Raw genomic sequence first — 17,675 nt, 5'->3', positions numbered from 1 at the left:
CATTAACATTGTTAGTGAAAAATCCAACACAAATCCTAAATGATAAAGGAAATCTCAGTAATGTATTGATTCAGATACACATATATAGTCAATTGCTTTTCAATAAAGACACAAAGGCAATTCAGTAGAAAAAAGATAGTCTAACAAGTGTTGCTGTAGCAAGTGGATGCTCATGTGCTAAAAATGATTTTAGATTCCTTGAATATAGGAATGATTTTGATGAAGGACAATAACAAACACTAATTTATTTATTTATACTACTATTTATACTGAATACAAGAACTATATGAAAATGTATTCTAGATCTAAATGTAAAACCCAATACTATACGAAACTTCTAGAAGAATGCATAAGAGAAATTCTTTCTGATTTTGGATTAGGCAACATTTTCTTAGCTATGACTCCAAAATTATAACCTATAGTTGAAAGAAATTAGATGATATCAAAACTAAGAACTGCTTTGAAGGAAACTGAGGTGATTAAACAAGAAAAAGTCACAGATATTAAGAAATTAGCAAAAGATTTGAACAGTCTCTTCACCAAAGACAAATGGATGGTAAATAAGAACATGATAAGATATTTGGCACCATTAGTCATTATGGAAATGTACATGAAAACCTCAGTGTGATGCCACTACACACATATTAGAATGTCTAAATTTAATAAGTCTAATGATTCCAAGTGTTAGGATGTAGAACAACCAAAATCTCATAAACTGCCGACAGGAAGGCAAAATTACACAACCACTTTGAGAAATACTTTAGCAATAGAATACTATACTGAAAATTCTAGAAGAGTACAAGGCACTCCATATGGTCTAATACTATTGTAAATTGTGTCTCTCTGCTTTAATTACATTTTTTGTTTGCTGTTGACACATAAGCATGTAACTGATTTTTGTACATTATTCTTATTGTCAGCATGCTGCTCTTTGTACTACTATTTCTGCTAATATCTGTAAATCCTTTGGTTTTCTGTGTGGATGATCATTCCATTTGCAAATAAGATCAAATGTATTACCTCCTATCCATTTCTTTCAATCAAATTTTTATTGTGTCAATTTGCTGGACAGGATATGCATTATAATATGATGACAGCATCATTATCTTTTTCTTAATTGTAAAGACAATATGTCTAACTTATTTCCTTTAAGATAATGTTTTTATGTAAGGTTTAAATAAATACTATTTTTAGATACAAGCACAATCCACTCTATACTTAATATACTAAGAGTTTTGCTGTGAAACTATGTAAATTTATCAAATGATTTTTCTGCATTATTGAAAAATCTATTTTCACTTTAAATTTATTATTTTGTACATAAGATTTATTAGTGTTTTATAAAATCCTAGAATATCTGTGATAAGATTAACTTGGTATTGGAGCATTAATTATTTTTTATTTGCAAAGTAAGAGTAATTTTATTAATATTATGTTAACACTTTTTAGAGACTCAATTTTGTAAGAAAAGAGACCAATAATTAACTTTCCTTTCTTTTAACTGAAATCTGGCAAAATTCATTAATGGCATTTTGCTCTTTAACATTCTATATAAGACTTGGTCAAAGAGTAGAATAATCTATTATTTCAAAATATAATACATTTGTTAAACACATTTGGAGCTGATATTTCCTATGTGGAATTATTCTTAATTAATTCAGTTTCTAACTTATTATATACTCTCTAGGTATAGTCACCCTTTTCAAGTTAGTTTTGATAATAGATTTTCTTTAAAATATCTTCTTTGTCTACAGTTAAAAACTTGGTATTTAGTTGTTGAAAATATTCTATAGTTTTCATTTTCTTATTTAACAATAAATTTCATATTACTACATTTTTGGTTCCAGAAAAATTGCCCAAAAAGTACAAATAGTTTCCATATACCACCCCCCACCACCACATACACACACACTTAATTTCCACTCTATTAACTTCTTATATCATTGTGGTAATTTGTAACAATTGATGAACCAATATTATTGATTCTTCATTAGAAACTAAAGTCTAGAGTTTACATTAGGATTCAATTCCTGTGTTGAACAGTTCTATGGGATTTGACAAACATGCAATATCATAGATCGAACATTACAATATCATACAGAATAGTTTCATCACCTTAAAAATACCCTGTGATTGACCTCTTAATCCCTTCCTCTCTCATCAAGAACCTGTGGCAACCACTGCTCTTTTTAGTGCCTCTATAGTTTTGTCTTGTACAGAATGTCACACAGAATATAGCTTTTTCAGACTAGTTTCTGTCACTTAGCATTGTGCATTTAAGTTCCCTCATGCCTTTTCTAGTCATGATAGCTCATTTCTATTTAGTTCTGAATAATAATCCAGAGAATAGATGCATCATGCTTTCTATTCCTTCACCCATACAAAGGCATCATAGCTGGTTCCAATTTTTGGCAATTATGAATAAATATTCTATAAACATACCATTACAGTGTTTGGTGTAAGCACATATTTCCATCTTTGAGTAATTATATATGCATATCACTGCTGGAAAATCTGGCAAACCTAAGTATAGTTTGGGAAGAAACTACCAAACTGTCTTCCAAAGTGGCTGAATGAGTTTGTATTCCCAACAGCAATGGCTGAGATTTCCTGATACTCCAAATCCTTGCCAGCATTTTAGGACCATGTTTTGGATTTTATCCATTCTGAGAAGTCTATAGTAGTATCTTACCTTGTTTTAATTTACAAATATCTAAAGTTATTGATGCTGAAATTGTTTTCATATGCTATTTTGTCATCTCTATATTACCTTTGGTGAAGTCTCTGTTTAGAGTGTTTTCTTACTGTTAAGTTTTAACAGTTTTTAAACCATTTAAACTGGTTTACCATTCTTTCTGTATTTGGTATACAAGTTCCTTGGCAGGTACGCATTTTGCAATTTTTTTCCATCTGTAGCTTATTTTAATCATCTGAACAGGATCTTTTGAAGATCCAAAGTTTCCATGTTAAATAGAGTTGCCATCTGTAGCATTTGACAGGCCTCTCTAGGAGAATCACAGCACAGACCATTAGGGTTTAGGAGCAAAGCCCTGACACTCTCTGCAGGTAACAACTCTCCTTTCGAGAAGCAGCTTTTGTCCTGCTACTGGTTGAATTAGTTTAAAAAAGGGCTACAAAGTTACAAGAAAACTTGAGTTACCTATCATGAATTGGGTATTATCTAACCCACCAAGTCATAAAGTTGGGCATGCACAGCAGCTCTCCATCATAAAATGGAAATGGTAAATACCAGATAGGTCTTGAGCTGGCCATGAAGACAAAATAAGTTATGTGAGGAAATGTTCCAAATGCCCATGGCCCCCACTCCTGCACATAACCTTCTCTTTCCAGCCCACAGCTATGGCCTCTTGAGGAGTTCCCTATGATCAGCTGGCCAAGGGAGAGAATATTTGGACCTAGTTTACAGAAGATTCTGCAGGATATAGTGATACCTCTTGAGAGTGTTTAGCCCATTTCTTGGACATCCCTGAGGAAAAGTAATGAAGGGAAATCCTTCTAGTGTGCAGAACTTTTAGCAGTGCATCTGCTTGTTCATTTTGCTTGGGAAGAGAAATGGCAAGTGATGAATTTTTATATAGATTCTTCTTGTAGGGTAGGCCTAGTGGTGAAGAATTCCTTCATTTTTCTTTATGTAAGAATGTTGTAATCTCTTCCTAATGTTTGAAAGGTAGTCTCATTGGATATAACATTCTTTGCCGGCAATCATTTTCTTTCATCACCTTAAACATTTCATCTCACTGCTTTCTTGCCACCTTGGTTTGCGATGGGAAATCAGCAATTAATCTTAAGGGGACTCCTTCTACATGACATAGGGCTTTTCTCTTTCAGTTCTCAGAATTCTTTTTGTGGCCTTCAATATTTTGATTATAATATATTTGGGCATGTTTCTCTTCAAGCTTATTATGTTTGGTGTTTGTTTGTATTCTTGAATTTGTATGTTAATGTCATACAATGTGGGTAAATCTGGGAAATTTTTTGCCATTATTTCTTTGAATATTCCTTATGTTCTTTTCTCTATTTCTTTTCCTTCCTGCACTCCTACAATGTGTATATTGCTAAGCTTGATGTTGCCTCACAGGTCTCCTAGTTTTCATAACTTTTTTTTCATTCTTTTTCTTCCTATTCTTCAACCTGAACAATTTTATCTGTCATGGTTTTAGTTTGCTATGCTGCTCAAGGCAGATATGATGAAATGGGGTGGCTTTAAAAAATGGGAATTTAAAATCTTTCAGTTAGAGTCAGGATAATGTCCAAATCCAGGCATCATCAAGGTGCTGCTTACTACCTGAGGACCAGCTGATGGTGATCCTGGTATCCTCTGCCACATGGCTACACACATGGCAGTGCCTGTTCATCTCTCCCCCCTTTTTTAGGTTCTGTTGATTTCAGTTTCTTTCTTTGGTGGCTTCCTCCCTCCCTCCCTCCTTTCTTTCTTTCTTTCTTTCTTTCTTTCTTTCTTTCTTTCTTTCTTTCTCTCTCTCTCTTCCTCTCTCTCTTTCTCTCTTTCTTTCTCTCTGTCTCTCTCTTTCTCTCTTTCTTTCTTTCTTTCTTATTCTTTGGGTTCATTAGGAATTCCATTAAGTGGGTTAAGACCCATCCTGTATGAGGTGAGTAACACCATAACTCTAGTAGCCTGATCACAAGATCCTAATTACAACACTGCCAGGAATGTATTAGATATAAGACCATGTTATGGTCAGGTAAATACAGCTTCAAACCACCCACCCCACCCTCTGGACCCCCAAAATGCTTGTTCTTTCTGTATGCAAATACATTCATTCCATCACAATATCCCAAAAGCCTAACATCATTTCAGAAACAATGCTAACTACAATGTCTCATCAAATACAGTCTTGGGTCCGTTCTGTCCTGGGGCACAATTCCCTTCAATGTGTGGACCTGTGAAACCTAGAGGACAAGCTATCTGCTTCCAATATTTAAAGGAGGGGCAGGAAAAGTGTAAACATTCCCATTTCCGTAGGGAGTAATTAGAAGGAAAGCAGGGATCACAGTGCCCAAACAATTCTGAAACACTGTGGGGCATAATCCAGTAGATATAAAGGTCTGAGAGTCATCTATGAAGCAATGATTTTTCCTCTGGGCCTGATGGAAGGACAGGTCCACCCTTTCCCAATGCTTGTGCAGTCACCAGGCTCTCCCCAAACACTGGGTGGAGGCTCCAACTTCTGAGAAACTAAGGCAGTGGCCAGACTATCCAGAGTCTCCAGAGAACAGGCTCAAGAAAGTGGGGTGGCAGCCAGCCTCTCCCCAATCACCAGGGAATAGGCTCCTGCCTCTTAGAAAACTGGGATGGATTAAGTACCACCCTGATTGACGTGGGTGACACATTAACTGCAGAAGCCTCATCACAAAACTTCCTTACAATGAGTCCACAACAACAGGAATTGATTCAATTTAAGAATATGTTTTTTCTGGAGTACATACCATTTCAAACCACTACAGTCATCTTGAAGTTCACTGGTACTTTCTTCTGCCAGTTCCAATCAGCTACTGAAACTCTGTAAGGAATTTTTAATTTCAGTTATTTTGTCTTTAACCTCAGTATCTGTTTAATTCAGTATCTGTTTAATTCCTTCTTATAATTTCTCTTTTTATTTTATTTTCATTATTATTATGTTCACTTATCATTGTCCTTATATCCTTTTTCCTTGCTCTGTGTTTACTTTAGTTCTTTGAGTACAGGGATTTTTTTTTTTTTTTTTTTTTTTTTTTGTCTTTGTATGGCATGTTGAAAGTCCTGTCTTCTTTGCTGATGGTTTCTGAAGTTTCTTCTTGTTCCTTTGTATGGCCCATCATTTCATCTCCATTTATTTTTCTTGCAATATTTTGTTGCATAATGTACATTTTAATATTTTAAAGTATTAGCTGTGGAAATTTGTTCCTGAATTTGTTTCTTAAATTTGTTTCCAGCTAGTAATATGACAGAGATTTCCATCAGTGCCAGTTCTAACAAAAGCAAATAAACCAAATCAAACAATATCTTCAAATTCTTGGCAAATTGGCTGGTTCTTTGTTCAGTGTGTGGTCTTCTCCATCTTTTCTAAACTCACATCTTGTTTTAAGCATGCACTGTGGGCATAGGAATTTTCCCATTTAAAGGGATCCAAATGCCCCTTCTCCTTCTAGTGTAATAGACATTCCCCTTTTTCTGGTTGACATATTTTATGTCTTGAAGTCACTGATACTTTGTTCCAGGCCACTTTAACAGTAATCAAACTTTATTTGTCCAAAAGATGATCTTTCCTGCAGAGCAAGTTCTTTGATGGGGAGGTAAAAAGGTATATCGTGATACTGTCCTTCATGCTACCACCCAATATTATGGCATTGATATACATGCACCCCAGTACATGCATAGGGATTTTATTGCTCTTTCTGGAAGGGGTGCAGGGATCCATGGTTTGAGCACTAGCTCCACTCTGTGACAGGGAGGGATGGAGAAGGGGTAAGAATATCTTCCCTTACCATTTTTTTTTTCTATTATAAAAGTTGTACATGTACAAAAAGATCATGCAAAAAATAGAGTTCCCATATATTTGCCCCCATTTTTAACATTTTGTTAACTTTGTTACAATTGATCAGGGAATATTACTATTAATTTTTGATTAATTATAAATCTGTACTTTACCTTAGGATACATTTTGCTTTGTATAGACTGTGTTGTGGTTTATTTTATTTAGTACCATATATAAAACCTAAAATTTTCCCTTTTAATTACATTAGCTCAAAATATTTTTTTAATTTCTCTTGAGACTATTTTGATTCATGTGACATTTAGAATATTCCATTTAATCTCCAAATACTATAGAATTTTCCAGTTTTCTTTCTTTTATGATTTATAATAGAAATTCCATTTTTATCTAATAGTATATTTTCTATGATTTCCACTCTTTTAAATTTGTCAAGGTGTGTTTTATGGCCAGGATGTGGTCTATATTCCATGTGATCTTGAGATGACTGTGCATTTTGCTTTAGTTGGATGAAATAGTCTATAAATGTCAGTTAGATTCAATTGATTGATGGTGTGATTCAGTTCACCTCTATCCTTGTTGGTTTTCTGTCTCTTGGATCTATTACTGACAGAAGGTTGTCGATGTTTCCAACTAGAATAGAGAATTAGTCTATTTCTCCTGGCAGTTCTATCCATTTCCCCCCCCCCACATATTTTGATGTTCTGTTGTTGAGCACATACAAAGTAAAGATTGTTTTCCTTTATATTTATGTAATGCCTCTCTTTATCCCTATAATTTCTGATAATCCCTATCAGAAATCTGCCTTGTCTGATACCAATATAACTACTGCAGCTTTTTTTTTAATGTTATCATGGTACATGTTTCTCCATTCCATTATTATTAATATATCTGTATTTATATTTATAATTCATTTTTTACAGTTGTGTTTCTTTTACCCCATTATAAAAATGCCCATCTTTTAAATGATATATTTAGACAATTCACATTTAAACTTATTATTGACATAGTTTGATTAATATATTCCATATTTCTTATTGTTTTCTATTCATTGTTCTTGTCCTTCTTCTCTTTTTAGTCAGGACATTTCCATTACTCCAAAAAATAAAAATAAAAATAACACCTGAAAAATTCTATACCGTTTATCATATATATATATATATATATATATATATATATATATATATATATGCTTTATTTTATTACTTATCTGACCATATACTGGGTAAAGGAAGTGTTAGTGTCAAGGTTTTCTCAATCACACAGTCATGATAAAAGCTATATAGTTTTACACTCATCAAGAAACAAGTCTACTGGATTACAGTTCATCAAATTCAGGTATTCCCTTCTGGCTATTCTAAAACACTAGAAACTAAAAAGGAATATCTATACAATGCATAAGAATAACAGTCCAGAATGTCCTCTCAACTCTATTTGAAATCTCTTAGCCACTGGATTTATTTTGCTCATTTCTTTTCACCCTTTTGGTCAAGAAGACATTCTCCATCCCACAATGCGAGGGCCAGACTAATGCCTGAAAGTCATGTCCCATGTTGCCAGGGAGACTTACCCCTGGAAGTCATGACCCACATAGGGGTGAGGTTAGTGAATTTATTTGCCAAGTTGGCTGAGAGAGGCCACATTCAAGCAACAAAAGAGGTTGTCTGGGGATGGCTCTTAGGCATAAATATAAGTAGGCTTATCTTCTCCTTTTCAGGAATAGGTTTCATAAGGGCAAGCCCCAAGATTAAGGGCTTTACATTAAATAAGGAACCCCTAATGCTTGCAAGAATATCAGGAATTCCTCAAGTAAGGAAGTTTAATATTCCATGGTTTTCCCCAGTCCTTCTAGGGAACTTTGCAAATACTTTTTTTTCTTCCCAAAATACTCTGGGATGTATCAGGGTATTACATTGACCTGCACAGAATAACAGGATCTCATTCCCTATTCTAGGTTCCATGTAATATTGTTGTTTAAATAAACTGACCATCCAGGTTAAATGACAACATGTGCTACAGAGAATATAAATGTTGTACCAAATAAACATCTCTTAAGTAACAGTTAAAACTCAGGAATAGATGTGACAGATGTAACAGTTTATAATCTATGAACCTTTAAAATAAGCATTATTGAACATTCTGTATTCCTGCAATCCCAATACAAGGCATATACTTGGAGGAAATGAAGTCTAGGATGCAAAAGGTCATTTATAAACTAATGTTTATTGTGTCATTATTCATGATACCTAAGAGATGGAAACAGCCCAAATGTCCATTGATGGATGAGGGGATAAATAAACTGTGGAATGTACAGATGATGTAATAGTATGCAGTTGTAAGACAGAATAAAGTCATGATACTGCAACAATGTGGATGATTCTTGAGGAAATTATGTTGAGTTAAATAGCCAGAAACAAAAGGATATCTATGGTATAGTCTCACTAATATGAACTATGATGAGCAAACAGTGAGAGTACAAAATAAGAACACAGTTTATCAAGAGGTAGAAAGTTGGTAGAGATTGGGCATTTGATTCTGAGGGAGTACAGAATTATGAACAGGATTGATTGTAAAGACAAGAAATGGATAGTAAAATAATAGCTGATTTTATCCCAATATCATAAGTATAATGAACAAAGCTGAGTGTGAGTATGGTTGAAAGTGGAAGGCTAGGGGCATATATGACACAAGAAGGAAAGACAGATGATAAAAACTGGAACTATATAACATAGCAAAAACGAGAGTGGACAATGATGGTGACTAAGTGTAGAAATATAAGAAAGATTTTACATGAGTGAGAACAAATGACTGTTCACTTAGGATGGATTGTGTGGTGTGTGAATAAAACTGTTTAAGAAATAAACAGAAAGATACAAGTACTGAAAAAGATGTAGAGACAGAGATATACTGATTTACTATTGGTAGCGAAGTAGAACTGTTCAGCCAGTTGGAGAAAGAAGTGCGGTGGTTCTAAAGAGGGCTAAGTATAGGGTTGCCATATGATCCTGCAACCCTATTATTTGGTATATACTTGGAAGAACTGAAAGCAGGGCCACAAATAGGGATTTGAATATTGGTTTTTATGGTGTAGTATTCACAATTTGCCATGACTGGAGGTGGCCTAAGGGTACATTGATTGGTGAATGGTAGGGCAAACCGTGGTGTATACATACAATGGAATACTGAATGGCTGCAAGAAGGAATGAAGTTATGAGGCACACAACTAGGTGAATGAATCTTGAGGACATTGTGTTGAGTGAAATAAGCCAGAAATGAAAGGACAAATATTGTAAGGCCTCAGTAATATAAACTAACTATAATGAACAAGTGCTGAGAATTGAATTTGAAGGCATAGGTTAACATGGAATAGAACGTGGGCACAGATTGGCCAATCTATTTTACTTTTGAAGTATTATTCAGTGGATAATTCAAGGTCGCTTGTTTCTTCATCAACAGTATTTCTCCCCACTCTCTTCTTGCTTGAATGTTTTCCTAAGAGAAATCCAATATAATTATTATTCTTGTTACCCTTTAGATAATGTGTTTTTCTCACCTAGATTCTTTAAAGATATTCTCTTTGCCTTTGGTTTTCTGCAATTTGAATATGATAAACCTAGCTTTAGATTTTTGGTATTTATTCTGCTTGATGCTCCCTAAGCTTCCTGGATCTGAAGATTGGTGTCTGAAATATTTTGGAAAATTCTCAGCTTTCATTATTTCAAATATTTCTGTTCCTTTCTTTTTTATTTTCTTTCTGGTATTCCCATTACCTTTTAAATTGTCCCATGATTCACAGAACATTCTGTTCTGTCTTTCTCATTCATTTTTCTCTATGTGTTGAAGTTTCTATTGACATATCCTCAAGCTCACTGATTCTATCCCCATCCATGTTCATTCTACTGAATGGTCTATCAAGGACATTCTTCATTTTTGTTACTGTATATTTGATTTCTAGTATTTCTCCTTGTTCACTTTTTCCATTAAAACTCTTAATACATTAGTAATCATTGTTTTATATACTTGTTTTGATAATTCCAAAATCTCCCATTTCTGAGTCTGGAACTGATACTTGCTATATCTTTTCATACTGTATTTTTTGCCTCTTAGCATGTCTTATAGTTGTTTATTATAGCCAGACATGATATATTGTGTAAAATATTCATGTTAAATAGACATTTAGTGTGAATTTTATGTTTATTGGGCTAGGAGATAGGCTATGGTTATAATTTTCTGTAGCCGTAGGTATCAGAGGCTAATATTTCCTATGGTGTCTTTATTTATTTTCCCCTTTGTCTTTGGGTTTCGTTGCATTCTTTCTTAAATGAGGTCTGAACTTTGCAATTCTTTTCAAACCTAATTACCTGTTCTTACACAGGAACCCTACTGATGAAGTGGGAAATGTGAGTGAGAAAGAAGCAATTCACAATTCAGTGATTAGATTTCCATCTTTTAGTGAGCCTGTGTTCTTGGTCTGTGATCTTCAAAAATATTTCTCAGATTTTTTTTCACCCCTTAGCACTTAAGGGTGCTAGAATTTGGTATTCCCTTCTCCCAAGTCTATTATGTTCTGGAAAAAGCCATGTAGGTTAGGCTCTAGTAAAGTAGTTTCCTTGTGGACAAGCATAAGTTCTTAAGAACAGACTTCTCTAGGCTTACATTAAAATTGTTATGTGTCCCCTCCCCTGCCAGAAATTGGATGATAATTTGGTCAACATACTGCTGGATGAGACTCATGAAAGTGTGGGGGTTCCTTAAGCTGGGCCCTTAGAAATTTTTATCTGTCAAGATAACACATGCCCTGTCTATAAAATTTCTCAATTATCCTTCAAGTATTTCTGCCTGACTTTGGCTTTAATGGTGATGTGTACAACAAGTAAATTGTGATTTTGTCTATCTGCCTATATCTACAGTTTGGAAGGCAGTAGTTTTCCCTGTAACCTCAATTCTCTGATGGATTTCAGAAGAATTGTTGATTTTCAGTTTTCCAGCTGTATTTCTTGTTGTAAGGATCATGTGGCAATTTTCAAACTCTTGATATGTTGGAGTGGAAGCTGGTTTATTACCATCTACTTAAGCATTTTTTAAACTTTTCAGGATGGTTTATTTCTCAATAACTTAAATATTTAGCTTGGTAAGATTTAAATTTCCAAATATGAAATATGTGTGTCTATATATACACATATATCATATGTATGTATATATACACACACATGTATACATAACACACACTTACACACACACACACAAATATATATACATCTTCAACCTTAAATTCATTGTGCTCTTAGTTCTGTATAATCACACTTTAAAAGTTATGGCAGTATTAAGGGCCTAATTCTTAATTTAAAAAATTCTCTATTTGAACATGCAGATACTATACATTATTTGATTATTGATGTATAATTTTGCATGTTTCTAAACATACCTATGTATTCTGTTTAATTGTGTTGTTCTAAGTTTATCTAATTATTAAATTATTGCCTGCTTTACCTATCAAAGGTTGATAAAATAATTTTTAAATCTTCCACTGTGAATTTTTCTGTTTCTTCACTTAACTCTTTCCAAATTTGCTTCATATGGAAGTAGGCTTTATTATTAGGTATTCATCTCAGTCAGAATTTTAGAGCAAGTAGAGGACAGAATCAAATGTTATAATTTAATGAGTGTATATAATAAGAGATAATTTTCAATAGATATGTTTAGCTCTAATGTGCAGTACCTGGGGTAATAAGAATTGAAGTCTGACATCTGTTAAATAGATTATAGTAGGTATCCAGGTGGGGTGAGGTGGAGTGGAAATGGGTGATGAAAAAAGAAAAAAAATCACAAAATATAATGAAAGAGAAGAGGTACCTTGCATGAACCCATGAGTATGGTCTGCTCTAAAGTGAGGGCTATGATTGACTCAGTTCTGTTTTACCATGTTCTACTGACATTTCCTACACCCCCCCCCCCAAACATGCAAACAAAGAAAACACATAGCAAAAGAAACAAACAAAAAATAGATTAAGAAAACAAATTTTATAATACACTGACATATTTACCTAATTCTATTAGTATCCTAATAAAAGATGATACCTAGAAATGAAAAATAATGCCTTATTAAAATGTAATAAACAGTATATATGGCTTCAAGTTTTAAATGGGTGTAATGAAATATTAGAAAAAATCAAATGTACATCCTAATGGCAAAAATTCTATGTTGATGAGGAAAATCTTAATGCCCTTCTGATACTCTTTAGCATATTGATCCAGCTAAATGAAGTATATTGTTGTATATTATTTACCATGGTAAACACAGTGGCTTTTGTCTTTGAGGAGATTATTCTAGAAAAGAGGAGATATAGAAAAGCATAAACTCATGATATTTCATCAGTGCTGTAACATCACAGAAATCTAGAATCAATCAAATGATAATACTGAAGATAAAAATGAAGAAGCAAAAGCTTTAACCCATCTCTGATCAATATACTAACGTTGGCTTCATTACTGCAGTTTTAACTATGAATGCACTGGATGCTTCAAAATGCCTGTGGGAGATTTTCCCGCTGGTTGTCTGGATTATTTTATCTTTTGTTTATTTCAAGAGAAGTTCATTCAGGAACATCTGGATAGTAATTTCTGGGCAAAATAAGGTTTTTAAGATTGTATTATATTTGTAGTTGTGAGAAAAAATTTAAGCATATGAAAACTATATGAGCTTTTAAATCATAATATGCTGTGGATATTGACCTTCCTTAGTGTAATTTTGGGCTTTAGGTTCCTTATTTGTGAAACAGGAATAATAATGTATACCTAATCAGGTTGTGGGGAATTTGCTTCAAAAATACTTAAGCTTTAATATTAAGTGCTATTATCAACCAGAGTCTAGGAGCATATATGGCTTCTGTTTTGGTTTGCTAATGCTGCCATTTTGCAAAACACCATAAATGGATTGGCTTTTTTAAAGGGGGTTTATTTAGCTACAAAGTTACAGTCTTAGGACCATAAAGTGTCCAAGGTTAGGCATCAACAATAGGATACCTTCACTGGAGAAAGGCCATCGGCATCCAGAAAACTTCTGTTAGCTGGAAACACATGTGACTAGAATCTGATTGCTCCCAGGTTGCGTTTCAAAATGGCTGTCTCCAAACTGCATGCGTCAGCTTCCAATGGCCATCTTCAAAATGTCTGTCTCAGCTGCAGCTCTGAGGTCCTTCTGTTTGTGAGCCTTTTTATAGAGAAAATAAATCAAGACCCACCCTGTATGGGTGGGGTCCATATCTCCATGGAAATTATCCAATCAGATGTTTTGCTCACAGTTCATTTAGTCACATCTCCATGGAAACTAAATCAAAGGATTTCAAATCTAATCAACACTAATATGTCTGTCCCCAAAAGATTGCATTAAAGATAATAGTGTTTTGGGGGACATAATACATCTAATCTGGCAGTTTCTAAACAATTTACTTACTTTATATATGCTATCTAAACTCACCTAATAATTGAGCCCATGAACTTCACTTTCACAAATTGTATTACTATTGTGGAAATTATAAGTAGTTAAATAAAAAAAAAAATAAAAAAAAAAAAGGTGAAGTTGTCCTTGATGGATATTTTCACTATAATTTACTCTCATGAAATTGGTCATAAATCCCACTTCTCGAAAGCATAAATCAGTGTTTCTTCCTGCTTTTCAATGTTGATACATCACTTAGAACAATTCCCACAATACACAATAGGAACATAACTGAGGCCCAGAAAATGGATAAAAGTTCACCATGCTTGCAAATGTGAGAGAAACAAAACTAATATTTTCTGTTGCTCCTTCCTCTATGCCACAGCACCCATTAAACAAATGAACTCTATACATTTAAAGTACTATTATTCCATGAGTAACAGGAAATTAAGTTTTAAGGTTAAGAGTCTATTTGCTGAAATTATCTATGAGTGACAGAGATTTCAGCAACAGTTTTTCACTTCCTAAAATTCCATTTTCCTGTTTGAACAAATACAAAACTTAGAACCCTATGCAGAGGCAACTAAGGGATGAAGTATATTGAAAATGAGACAACAAAGATAATAGTGGATCAAGTCAGTCTAGTTTTGATGTTGGTCTCATGGCAAATAACTCTTGGGAATATTTAATTCATAAAAGTGAAAATCAATGGAGATCTCTAGAGCTGTATGGTTGTGCTTAATTTTTGTGTTTAAGAAGCCTGCTGATGCAAACGTAGGCCACATTTGCCAGTTATGAAGTAGATTAGCTGATTGTGCAAAATTCCCTATTTGTTTTTTTCTGAAAAGGAGACTGGCCTTTCAGGAGTCTGTTTAAATATAGCTTGTATTTAGCTTTTGTTAACTCTCTTCCTATAAGTTATCAACAAAGCAGGATTGAAAGGGAATCTATCCAAAAATGGTTATTATGTCACTCTTCCTATATACTATCCATGGAAAAAATAGTAGAAGGCTATGCACACTTAGATATTAGAAATTGGCCTTTTGTGTATAATAAAATTTATGTGCTGTCCCTCATATCCATTCAATTCAGCTTGACTTTTTTCACTATTCTTTGCAAAATACCTCACACTAACTAATCAAGAGGCTTTATAAATTCAAGAATATATCTCAAAAACTCAACTTCCACAATTTGACCAAGCCATTCATGGACCATTCAGCTCAATAAGCTGTGTAACAAGACATTCCAGAATTAGTGCCTTGTTCAAAAATCATCTAATTCTTTCTCATATATCTGTAGATTAGTGGAAGTTTACCTGATCTAAGCTGGACATGGTTGGGCATACTTCCAGGCTTCAGGTTGGATTCACATATACTCCGTGTAACTCTCATTATTTCTGTTCATCAAAGAGAAGTTTTATCTTACTCTTTGCAGGTCATATTATATTCAAAGCCAATGACCATGCATAAACTAGACACATCAAAATACTGACCAAATGAAGCATGCCCACTCATGTACAACAAAGAAATAGCTAATTTCTGGGGACCCTGACATGTGAGAAATGTTTGAATCTCCTGGATATATTTAAATGCATGAAAGAGATGCCAGATGGAGGAATATGAATGCTGTCTTTACACATCAAATTGAGCTTTACATGGAATTGTGTTTAAAATATATTATGCACCAGAGGACAGAAATATAACCACTAGTTCGAAGGTACAGGGAGACACATTTTTATTGTTTTACAATATGAAATAAATATCTTCATCTGGAAAATGTGATATAGTGTCTTTTATTGACATCAAATCCATATCCTCCATCTTGTGACAGAAAGGTTAGGAAGATAAAAAACTGTCAGCCAAGATTATAATCCTACACCTATGGATTAAATTGCTGTTGTTGACAAGACTTGTCCCCACTGAAACTGGGGAGAGTCTGAGTTCTCATCTTTCTTGGTCATCTCCTTCCAAAGCACCAAGAGGAGACTCTCTGAGGTCCTCTGACAGGGATTAACTCAGAAACCTTAGTGAATAGGAATAAGTTTATAAAGTCATTGGTGTAAATTTGAGGACTATTTCACATGCTCCCCTTCCCAGCTTTAGAGTGTCATGAAAATGTCATGTTTTACCTTCTTAGGGACCTCATACCTGCCATATCACTAATATTATCCCATTATATTCAAATGTTTAGTGTTAAGGCAAAGGGGAAAGAGTACGGTAGAAAAATTTTCCCATAAATAACATATATTTATTTCAGTTTTCTAAATCTGTTCAAATTTAATTCTCGTTGTGTTGGTAGGCAGAGCAAATGGGAGTATATAACCAAAATAATGATGTTTGTATTCCACTGACTTACTGACCTCTTAAGCTCTAAGAACATCAAGTATCTATTTCCAGTGTTCCCAAATTCAATTTTTCTGAGCACTGACCACTGATTTCCTAAAAATCATATTAGGAGATTTTTTTTTTTTTTTTTTTTTTTTACATTATAAATCCTGTGTATTTTCAGGGTAAAGTAAAAATATAAGAAAATTATCAGAATCAAATTCATGTGCCACAAGCAGGTGGAATAAGCATGCTTCATTGCCTTGTTTGTCTTATGATACATAAATGTCACATTTTAAATTCAATTAAATATGATTATATGATTTTTGGCACTGGGATGATACATGTTTACTTACTTCTAAATGTCATTCACCAATCATTTATTATTCCAGATGACTTAATATGTATTTTCTTTATTAAATTCAGTTTTATTGAAATACACTCACACACCATACAATCATCCATGGTATACAACCAACTGTCCACAGTATGATAACATAGCTATGCATTCATCACCACAATCTATCTCTGAACATTTTCCTTACATCAGAAAGAACCAGAACAAGAATAAAAAATGAAAGTGAAAAAAGAACATCCAAATCATCCCCCCATCCCACCCCATTTGTCCTTTAGTTTTTATCCCCATTTTTCTACTCATCCATACACTAGATAAAGGGAGTGTGATCCACAAGGTCTTCACAATCACACTGTCACTCCTTGTAATCTACATTATTACATAATTGTCTTCAGGAGTCCAGACTGCTGGGTTGGAGTTTGGTAGTTTCAGGTATTTACTTCTAGCTATTCCAATACATTAAAGCCTAAGAGATGTTATCTATATAGTGCATAAGAATGTCCATCAGAGTGACCTTGACTCCATTTGAAATCTCTCAGCCACTGAAACTATTTTGTCTCATTTTACATCCCCCTTCTGGTCAAGAAGATACTCTCAGTCCCACGATGCCAGGTCCAGATTCATCCCCGGGAGTCATATTCTGCATTGCCAGGGAGATTTACACCCCTGGGAGTCGGGTCCCATGTAGAGGGGAGGGCAGCGAGTTCACCTGTCGAGATGGCTCAGTTAGAGAGAGAGAGAGAGGGTCACATCTGAGCAACAAAGAGGTACTCAGGGGGAGACTCTTAGGCACAATTATATTCAAGTTTAGCCTCTCCTTTGCAGTAATGTGGAGCTTTTAAAATATACTGATTTTATATGCTTCTTAACCCTGGCCTTCTGAATCAGAATCCCTTTGACTAGGTTCTGTTATCTCTTCAAAAATCTCTCAAGGTCATTCCAATCATGGATGAAGCACTAAGCCAGTCTCCCTTTGAAAATTGAGGAAATGGAGACCCATAGACAACAATGCTGGGACAATAACCATGGATTTGTGTGATCCCAGGGAA

This window comes from Choloepus didactylus, chromosome 6 (genome assembly GCF_015220235.1).
Source record: "Choloepus didactylus isolate mChoDid1 chromosome 6, mChoDid1.pri, whole genome shotgun sequence".
Classification (NCBI taxonomy): domain Eukaryota; kingdom Metazoa; phylum Chordata; class Mammalia; order Pilosa; family Megalonychidae; genus Choloepus; species Choloepus didactylus.
Note: the sequence above shows the minus strand (reverse complement) of the source record.